Raw genomic sequence first — 9,682 nt, 5'->3', positions numbered from 1 at the left:
TACCGACTCTCATTTCTGTAACTACCGTTGGCTCCATTAGCCGCTCTGTAATAACAGTAGTGATATTTGTATTGTGCTTTAAGGTTTGCAAAATGCTACGTGGGCATTATCGCATTTGATCCTCACAAAATCCCTGTTTTTAAGTTCTAGGCTCTAGATGGGGGGCCCAAAGGGTTACTTCCCTTTCCTGGCCTCTTAGGAACTGTGTTAGGACTAGGCCTTTGAAGTTATATGCCCTACCCTTGCAACTCCCTAATCCCGTTTCCACCCACCAACAGCAGGGCACTCTGGGCTCTCATCTACAGGCTGGATCAGGTTTGTTTCCAGACTCACATTCAGCCCCATTAGCCACAGTGGCTTGCATGGACCCAACAGCTGTGAAAGTCTTGGCACCTCTTCCACCCTTTGGTTCCTCTGCTTGGGACCTGATTTGTCAGCTCAGGGTTTGTCCTGCTGCCAGTCTGTTGGGGCCCCCTGGCTCAGCTCCATGCTTGAGACAAACTGGCTCGTTCAACACTTTTGTTCTGAAGTTGGGCTGGGCCATAGGAAGGAAGACATTGAAAAATAGCATCCACCCAGCCAGTCCTGGTGGTTCACTCAAGCAGATTTGGTGGATGATAACCACCCCAGGCCTCCACAGCGTCTAGACAGGTGCCCAAGTGTTTGCTCTTCAGTGAAAGGAGTCTAGCCAGTCCTTGCAGATCATTCTATCTTTGTCCCCCTAAATGTACTCATTTCTGTCTAGGGCACCACCATCCTTCTGTCATCCAGTTTCATCCAATCAATAATTTCTGTAATTCTCCTCTCTAATCTATTACCAAGTCTTGTCAAATCTACCCCTACATTTGCCACATCCTTCTCTTGACTCAGTAATCATAATAGCCTGTATTTATAGAGCTCTTTTTGCAAAATGCTTTACAAAATACATCATTTCGTTTGATCGTTAACCATAACCCTGGGAAGTAGGGTCTATTATTATCCCCATTTTACAGATAAGGAAATGGAGGCAAACAGGTTAAACGACTTGCCCAGGATCACTTAGCTAGTAAGTTTCTGGGCTCAGATATGAACTCAGGTCTTCCTGATGCCAAGTCTACTACTATCCATTCTTTCCCATACTGCCCCACTTCCAAGGCCACTGTGTAAGTCGAGGTGAAAAGTGATTTGGGCCTGAACTGTTAAAATAGCCTCCTAATCTGTCTCCCTGCTTCCAGTCTATCTATCCAGATGCCAAGATAGTATTCCTAATATGCCTGATCATGTCACTTCCCTGCTCCAAAGCATTTGGTATGTTCAAATCGTCCCAGGGATAAAATATAAATCCAACAGTCTGATGTCTAAAACCCTGCACGATGTGACTCCTACTTATTTTTCAAGGCAAATCAACAACCCTTTATTAAGCACTTGGGGTATGTGGGGTTTTCAGGGAGGACTATCTATCTGCAGCCAGGCCATCGCCAGAATTTTGACTTGTCTTTCCACTGGACTTCCATGACTGGAAGAGAATGTTTGTGTAACTCTACCTCACTTAAATCCAATTCTGGTCAAGTCATAACCCCGTGTTGTCATTGGTTCTCTTTGCAAACAATTAAGCACTAACTATGTGCCCTGCAGGCACTTTTGAGCACTGAGGATACTAAAACCAGCAGAAAACCAGTCCCTGCCCTCAAGGAGTTTACATTCTAATGGGAGAAGACTTATGAAAGAGCTAAGAGGGGGAAGGGAGAGTCTGGACAAAGTACATTGAGGAGAGGGTAGAGAGTAGATAAAGTCCAGGTCTGGGGTGCAGCCGGAGAGTAATAAAGACATGTCTGACCTGGGCATTTTCCTTAAAATGGAGGTTCTGAAAACTAGCCAATCGGAGGATGGGGCAAAGGGTGTTTCTGGTGTGAGAAGTCCAAGGATTAAGTGAGCTTCCCGAATGAGGACATTTCTATGGCATGTTAAGGAAAGGCCAGGGAGTCAAGAGTATTGCGTGGATTGATTTCCTTTTAGTTGTTGCAGTCAAAATGGCCTATTGCAGACTTCTCATAGATTTAGAGCTGGTAGATGTTGAGGTTTAGGGGTGCTGGCACCCCAAAATCACATTTGAGTCCTGCCTAAATGAATTTGACCCAAGCCTTCTTTCAGCCAAAGACAAGGTTTTTAAAGATCCACCACATTGGCCAGACTCTTAAGGAATGTAAGCATTTTTATTGCTAATGCCAGCAGGCCAGATCTTAAGAATCTGAGCACATTAATTAATGTGAACACAATGAATCTTATATACAGAAAGACTGTGGGAGAGATCCAGGAGTGGCCAAGTAGTCTGGGGTGCCTGGAGGAGGGGTCTAAGGATCTGGATGGGAGTGATAAGCTAGGGTGAACAGAATGCCAGGGACCTGGACCATGTGGGCAAGGGAGAATGGAGTCTAGATAAGATTAAGGGTGGGAAGTGACCAGAAGCAACCAGGAAGTAACAGAACAGAACTGGGAAATTGGGCATAGCCGCAATGAAAGGCCAGTTGAGTGTATTACAGGCTCAGGCCAATGCCAAAAATTTGGGAAAAGTCTAGGGATTTTCTTCTTTAGGGTCCAGATCCCAAAGACATGGTCTTTTCCTTTTAGGGGTTCAGATCTCATCCCCATCAGTAGAGACCTTAGGTGTCATCCAAATCCAATTTTCAAAAAAGATAGTTTGTGCAGTGGATAGAGCACCGGCCCTGAAGTCAGGAGGACCTGAGTTCAAATCCGGCCTCAAACCAAACACTTGACACATACTAGCTGTGTGACCCTGGGTGAGTCACCCCAATTGCCTAAAAAAAAAAAAGAAAAAAGAAAAAAAAAGATAGTTTGTAGATCCCTTTTAGGGAGCCCCTAAACATGAACCATACCCAAACCTTGTTTTAGGAATTTCCCCAAAATTCTGTTCCAAGATGGGGGGAGCTTAATAAGCCAAAGGAAGAGAAGCCTGGTCCCCTCTTGTTGAAGTCAGGCCACCTCTTCCCCCACCCCCCAGAATGAATCTGGGCCCTGTTTGAGTCCAGATGGCCCCCTGGGCAATAGGCTGACACTCGGAATTCTTCATATCCATCATTGCTTTCTACTCAGTGATATCCCATTACATTCATAAACCATAATTTACTCTGGCATTCCCCACTCTTCTGGTTATCGAGGAGATCATCCCAGTAGTGGAAACTTTGGGTTAATAGGTATGAATAATTTGATCATTTTTGTTACATGTTTCCAAAATGTTTTCCAGAACGCCTGAGCCAGTTCTTACTTCACCCACAGTTGAATGGAGGTCTCTTTTTTCCACAGACCCTCCAACAATGAGTTTTCCTATCTTTTAGCATTTTTTTCTAACCTGACTGGTGTGAAGTCATAACTCAGAGGATTAACTTCTTCTTTGTTCAAGATCCTTATAAATATGATTGAAAATTATCTTGGGGAGATAATTTTTTTATCTTCATTTTATGAGTGAGAAAGCTGGGACTTAGAGGCATGGAGACTCTTTCCCAAGGTCAAATGGACTTCAAGCCCAGATACTTCCCTTTAGGTTTAGTTCAACTGCTGCCTGGTTGTGGGATGTCTGTCCTTATCCCTCTGGCTGTTAGTGTTCTGTCCTCCCTCAGATTGTCTTGTGTTTACTTATCTGTGTATAAGCAATATCCCCCAACCTCTGTAGAATTTGCTTGTTCAAGGCAAAGACAATCTCATCATCTCCTTGCATTTAGTTGGCAATAGATCCATCTATAAGGATTGGGCTGCAATGGGGCTGCAAAGACAAAAAAACCAAACAATCCCAATCCTCTGGAAGCTTACATCTGAGACAAATGAAAAGCCAGAGAGACAGAGTTTCTGGGTAATTAATAATATTTATTAATAATTTATTCATTAGGGTAGCCGACAATGAATAAAATGATGGTCAGTGGTTTCTTTTGGTAGCCAAAGACAAAACCATGGAGATTCCTGAATGCTTAAATACCTTGGGGAAAAGGGGATGCCCCTGACAAGTGGAAATCAACCCTGATTGGTGAGCAATTAATGAAGGGCTAGACATATTAATGAGGAAGTGGGCAAAAAGTCATCTCCTCTGGATGTGACCTTGACTTGATCATGAGACTCAGCTGCCTCCAGCAATCTGGACCAAGGAATCCATCTCTACCCATGAGCTGGGTTTCCTAGATTCCAAAGGAGGAGTACAATGACATGGGCTCATTTCCTAAGGGCAAGAATTCACCTAGATTAGATTCTGTTTGCACTATAAATAAAAGTAAGGTCCCCTAGTAGCTTGGGATCCTGCCTAAAATCACAGAGCATGTACCCCAAGGATTAGGCCAATCTCATCTATCAGCTTTGTCCTTCAGAGACTGGCTGAATGATCTACAGGGACTGGTCCCTGAATGATGAAATAAAAAGGAAAAACAATCCTAATTTAATAATTACTTATTAATGTAATAGAAAAATAATCATTTTTCTCACATCGTAGTTGGGGTGGGGGAGCGGGAATAAAACAAGTAAACCACCTGTTTTCTTGAGAGTGGAGACAGTAATTACTAATAAGCCAGTGGAGTCTGAGAGGGGGTTGGAATTAGAAAAGATATGATTAAGTGATCCAAGATGGGTTTTTAAGGAAGAGGAGGGAGTACATTCTAAGCCTATGCAAAGGCTTGGAAGCAGGATGTTGAATGCCAAGTTTAGAGGACAGCTGGAAGACCCATTCAGGTAGAATCAGTCAACTAGCATTTATTAATAGCTTGCTATGTGCCAAGCACTGAGCTAGGTGATGATAATACTACAAATAAAAGTGAAACGAAAGATAGTCCCTGGCTTCAGAAAGCTTACATTCTAATGGAGGAAGACTACACATTAAAGGAGGCTGAAAAGTGGAGGGGGAGAGGGAAGAGAGTTAATAAATGGGAGAGATAAAGGTACAATGTGGGAAGGAGGATGGTTGAAGAGACTACAGGGCAGCCTGTATGAGATATGGTTGGCCTAGGCACCCTCCTTAAATTGAGGTTCTGGGAAGAGCCATCCCATCCCAGGTAGAAGCCCCAGAGTACTTCTAATGTATGAATTCCAGGACTGGAGAGAGGCTTTAGGATGGAGATCTGGGGTGTGGTAGAGGAAGTCTGGAAAGGAATAAGGAGTGGAAGGTAGAATGTATAAAAGGAAGTAACAGGAAATAAGTCTGATCATGCACTTTAATGCACAATTGGTTAGAAAGACAATGAAGATTTGGGGGCTAGGGGGATGGTATGGACAGGTCTGTGTTTCAGGAATATTAATTTGGCAACTGTGGAGAAGATGGATCAGAGAAGGGAGAAGCAAGCAGGGATACCAATTAGGAAGCTACTGCAAAGTGGTGATAGAGGTGATAAGTGGCTTCATAGATAAGAGTACTCCACCTTGGATTCAGGAAGATCTGAGTTCAAATCTGACCAAAGACTTTTACTAGTTGTGTAACTCCTCAGGTGGTGTTGTGAGATTCAAATGAGGTATTTGTTAAAGAGCTTAGCACAGTTCCTGGCACTTAATAAATGCTTGTTTCCTTCCTGAATTTGGATATGTACCTTATCCACCTATTTTATGGGACCTACCACATTGTCTAGCAGCCAATTGTCTAGGTGGAAGTACGTGGAATAATTGGTCCTGCTCTTATCAGTATATTCTTGAACCTGGGTCTGGGGTCCATAATGCACGCTGGACAAAAGAAAGACATTACCTAAGGAATGTTGACCCATGCCAGACCCAGGATTCATTAAGCTCGGTGTTTTGCCTCACACTGTACTATCAAAGGACACTTTCTATAAGACTGTGGCTGCTTTACCCTAGCATTTTTCCCAACCACCTGAATGAGGACATAGAATGTTTACCAAAATTGCAGAGGGTACAACATAAAGGACATTGTAGATGATGAAACAGCATCCCACAGGCTGAATGATGAATGAATGAAAGCTAATAGGAAGTAGGAGACATGCCCAGCAAAGATGGAAGAATATTGATACTGTGTTCTTCATTTTATGCACATCTGATAGAAATGATTTTCACTCATTTAACATTAACATCTAAGCCTTTAGGTTTAGAGAGCAAGATGTCTGAATTGGCAAAGTTCCACCCCACCTTGTGCCCTCAGACGTGTCTCTACCCCCAAGATAATTTTCAGTCATATTTATTAAGCATCTTGAACAAAGAAGAGGTTAATTCTCTGAGTTGTCACTTCACATCAGTCAGGTTAGAAAAAATGCTAAAAGATAGGAAAACTCATTGTTGGAGGGTCTATAGAAAAAGAGACCTCAATTCACTGTGGGTGAAGTAAGAATTGGCTCAGCCATGCTAGAAAACATCTTGGAAATATATAACAAAAATGATCAAATTGCTCACACCTATTAACCCAAAGTTTCTACTACTGGGATAACCAGAAGAGTGGGGAATGCCAGAGTAAATTATGGTTTATGAATGTAATAGGATATCACTGAGTAGAAAACAATGATGGATATGAAGAATTCCAAATGTGAGCCTGTTGCCCAGGGGGCCCTCCTCCCACAAAAGGCTCTTCCTCTGGACTCAAACAGGGCCCAGATTTATTTGAGGGGGCGGGGGAGAGGTAGCCTGACTTCCACAAGAGGGGATAAGGTTTTTGGCTTATTAAGCCCCCCATTTTGGAGGAGAATTTTGGGGAAATTCTCTAACACAAGTTTGGGGATGATTCACGTTTAGGGGTCTCTTCTTTGAAAAAGTATTCAATGTACAAAATAGGTATCAGGTATGAGATAGTTATTTACGTCTTCCATCATAATAGAAATGCTTAAAACACAGAAGACTCATAACAGTACATTAACAAATACTTAAAACATAAACCAATATCTCATCACTGTCATTAAAATTTTCCCATAAGGAAGGTAGAAAATTGGGAAAGAATTTTTATAACCAGTCTCTCTGACAAAGGCCTCATTTCTAAAATATATAGAGAATTAAGACAAATTTATAAGAACACAAGCCATTCCCCAATTGATAAATGGTCAAAGGATATGAACAGACAGTTCTCAGATGAAGAAATTAAAGCCATCTATAGTCATATGAAAAAATGCTCTAAATCATTATTGACTAGAGAAATGCAAATCAAAACAACTCTGAGGTACCACATCACACCTATCAGATTGGCCAACATGACAAAACAGGAAAATGATAAATGTTGGAGAACATGTGGGAAAATTGGAACACTAATACATTGTTGGTGGAGTTGTAAAATGATCCAACCATTTTGGAGAACAATTTGGAACTATGCCCAAAGGGCTACAAAAATGTGCATACCCTTTGATCCAGCAATAGCACTTCTAGGGCTATATCCCAAAGAGATCAAACAAACTGGAAAAGGACCCACATGTACAAAAATATTCATAGCAGCTCTTTTTGTGGTGGCCAAGAATTGGAAATTGAGAGGATGCCCATCAATTGGGGAATGGCTGAGCAAGTTGTGGCATTTGAATGTAATGGAATACTGTTGTGCTATAAGAAATGATGAACAGGCTGACTTCAGAAAAACCTGGAAAGACTTACATGGTCTGATGCTAAGTGAAGTGAGTAGAACCAAGAGGACTTTGTACACAATAACAGCCATGTTATGCTATGACTAATATTGTTAAACTGCACCCTTCTCAGCATTACAAGGATCTAAGACATCCACAGAGGCCTCGGGATGGAAAATGCTGTCCATATCCAAAGAAAGAACTATGGAAGTCGAATTGCTATCACTTATTTTTACCTTCTGTTGAGTTTTGTTTCATCTTTCTGCTGGTTCCTCCTATTGGTTTTAATTTTTACTTACAACTTCACTAATGTGAAAATATGTTTAATGGGTATGTAAATGTAAAGCCTATATCAGATTGTGCGCCGTCTTGGGGAGGGTTGGGGGGAAGAAGGGGGAGAAAAATTTTAAACTCAAAAGCATATGGAAGTAATTATTGATGAATCAAAATAAATGAATAAAATTTTTTTCCCTATATGTAAAAGTACTTTGAGGTACTATTAAATAGATATTTTTTCTTTTACCTTCATTGTCCAAGCAAGTCACACAATCCTACTGGCTCACCAAGCATGCCTCTTGATGTCATAGCTCTTGTGTATATTTATCTTGCTACAATTTCCCTTACCACCAGTAGAATGTAAGCTCCTTGAGGGCAGGAACTCTCATTTTGGTCTTTGGGTCCCCTGTGCCTTGCACAATCCACAAACCTGGTACTTTGGGTTTTTTTAGGCTTTAATGAATGGTCCTTCCAGTTATCTTCCCCAAGAAGTGATGTAGTCGTAGGAACGCCTCCCCTAGGGCAGCCAGCACTGTCAGGAACCAGGAGCTCTTGAACTCACATGGTGGAAACATCCATCTCTCAGGATCATGGGGTGCTGGTCACAGAACGGTGTCCAGGAAAGAAACAGAAAGGCAGAAAGCAGCCAGGGACTCAAGCTCACACACATTCTTGATGGCACACGTTGAGCTTCAGGCTGCCACTACTACCAGAGGAGAAGGAAAAGGGAATTAGAAGACAGAGAAAGCAGAGATATCAGTCCCCTCCATTCCCCTTGCTGAAAGGCCCAGGGAGAGGTGACAGAATCCCAAAGCCACATGCTCAAAAAAGAGAGCAGAGGTTGTCTTCCCTCTCCTTTTATAGATCTCTGAGTAGGTGACTTCTAATAACCCTGGGACCACTCATGTTTGGTACAACCCCCCTGCCTTGCACAAAGACTGATGGGCCAGCTGAGTACCTTGTGCCCTTTCATTGAGGGTCATAATCCATGTCTCACACAAGGAGCCAATGCACATATCCAGTTCCAAGAATCACTGCTTTTACAACAGGCAGCTAGGTAGCACAGTGGATAGAGCTCTGAGTTTGGAGTCCGGAACATGAGTTCAAATCAGGCCTCAGACACTTACTAGTTATGTGATCCTGGGCAAGTCACTGAACCTCCGACAGCCTCAGTTTCCTCAACTGTAAAATGAGGATAAAAATAGTACCTACCTCTCAAGGTTGTTGTGAGGATCAAATGAGATAATATATTTATAAAACACTTAGCACAGTGCCTGGCACATGGTAGAGGCTAATATGCAAATATTTATTTCCCCTTCCCTACTAAAAGAAAAACCTGGTATGAAGTGATGCAAAAGAAAACCCAAATGAAAGAGTAATTACAAGAATGCACCTGGTCAATATAGAGATGAGAAAAAAAAGGTCTATATTAGTATCATATTGTAAAACTTGAAGGGCGCATCCCTCTTTTTTTTTTAAAGTTCCATTGATATAGCATGAAGGTAGCAGTGCTTGCCTCTACAACTTGCTTCTGGGGAGGCAGAGGATGACAGATTGCTTGAGTTAGAGAGTTCTGAGTTGCAGTAGGGCTAAAACTGATTGGGTGTCCATTCCAGGTCCAGCACCAAAATAATGAACCCCAAGGAATAGAGGGGCACCAGGACACCCACGGAGGAAAGAACCAGCTCATTTTGGAAAGATAGAACAGGTTAAGGGGCAGCTAGGTGGCACAGTGGGTAAAGTACCGGCCCTGAGGTCAAGAGGGCCTGAGTTCAAATCCGACCTCAGACCAAACACTTGAAACTTACTAGCTGTGTGACCCTGGGCAAGCCACTTAACCCCAATTGCCTAAAAATAATAATAATATTTTTTTAAAAAGATAAAACAGGTTAAAG

Source organism: Phascolarctos cinereus, unplaced genomic scaffold (assembly GCF_003287225.1).
Source record: "Phascolarctos cinereus isolate Bilbo 61053 unplaced genomic scaffold, phaCin_HiC Scaffold_5;HRSCAF=322, whole genome shotgun sequence".
Lineage (NCBI taxonomy): Eukaryota > Metazoa > Chordata > Mammalia > Diprotodontia > Phascolarctidae > Phascolarctos > Phascolarctos cinereus.
This window is presented reverse-complemented; position numbering follows the sequence as displayed.